We start from the raw sequence: 1,588 nt of genomic DNA, 5'->3' as shown, positions 1-1,588 counted from the left end.
TATTAGTAAATTTTTAATTTTATTAATATTCATTTATAATTAATATTAGTGAGCGTGATAATTGAAAAAAGTGATAATAAGGTACCAAAATGTAATGCTTTAAACGCATCTTTTATTCAACTTTAAATATATAATTTTTTAATAATACCTTTAAATTAGTACAAATAATATGAATTTAGTATTTCAAATTAATAATATAAATGTAAAAAGAGTTTCAATCATGTTATTTATATAAATCATACATACCAATTCCTATAATTCATATAACTATATTAATATCTGGTTTCATAAATATTTCAACAGTTTAATGGTATTGAACGATGATCAGGTTTAATTAACTCTTATCATCTTCATAAGTAATCAGGTCGTAATAAATGAATTCTCATTATATTCATAAATATTTCAGCTGATTACTTATGAAGATGATTAGCGTGAAAGGACCCGGTGGTGTGCAGATGACTTGGCCCATGCGTGTCTCTGATTTAATATCACATATGATGGATTATAGTATCACATTAAGAACATTCTCATCACGATTTGGCGCACAAGGCCGCAACCTAGGTCACAACAAAGATTGTCCACATCAAATATCACGTGATTGATTATAGTAAAAGATATTCTCACATTTCATAGCCGGTCACATCAAGGGTGGCCTTGGGGGTTTACCGATGGTGGCAGCCGTACAAGGCCTTCGATCTCGAGGGGTCCTTGATTCTTTTAACGTTATTTATAATAAAAATTATGATATAAAAGAATAAAGTTACCTAGGAATGGAAGAAAAGAAATTAAGGGGTTATTTACTAAATATCTATCAAGTCACGTTACCTTATTAGATAAACGTGACAAAGATTTATTATTTTATCTGGTAGGAGCGATGATAGGGACCGAGAGTTTTTCCTGGTGAGTGAAGGTGCCGACTCTTACCCTGTTAGCTGTTAACCATGTAAATTGTTGCATAAAATGTTGTTTTAATGGACTAAAAATCTTACCTTGAAATAAGTGATAATTAATGTGGAATTTTACTGGTAATCATTTATTAGGAAACTTAGGGATGGTCAAAAATACGACCAACCTGATCAACCCAACCCAACCTGATCAACCCAACCCAACATGAAATAATCTAACCCGAAGTAACCAAATGTCTAATCGAGTTGTAAAATTTCCAATCAAAGATATTGAGTTGATACTGGGTTGCATTTATTTGAATTCAACCCAAGCCGATGAACCAATATCTTTTAATTTCTTGGATTTAATATAATTGTCGAGTTTATATTGATATATACTAGAAGGGTACTCGTGCAATGCTACAAGATGCATCTTGATTTTAATGTTTCGTTTTTTATATTTTGGGTCTACCGATGTTATAAAGCGATTTTATGTGGTTTTTAAGAAAAAAAAATGTTTTTATTTTTGAATGAAATATAAATTTAAGATATCATAAAATTTTTAAAAAAAAAAATTAATCGATGTTAATATCAAATCAACAATTTAAAAGTTCTCATTTTTATGTAATTTCTTTAATTTTTTTATTGTAATTTAATTTAAGTTTAATAATAAAATAATTTATTTTTGGTTTAATAATATGACA

The sequence above is a fragment of the Cynara cardunculus genome (genome assembly GCF_001531365.2).
Source record: "Cynara cardunculus var. scolymus isolate 2C chromosome LG 2, CcrdV1, whole genome shotgun sequence".
Lineage (NCBI taxonomy): Eukaryota > Viridiplantae > Streptophyta > Magnoliopsida > Asterales > Asteraceae > Cynara > Cynara cardunculus.
This window is presented reverse-complemented; position numbering follows the sequence as displayed.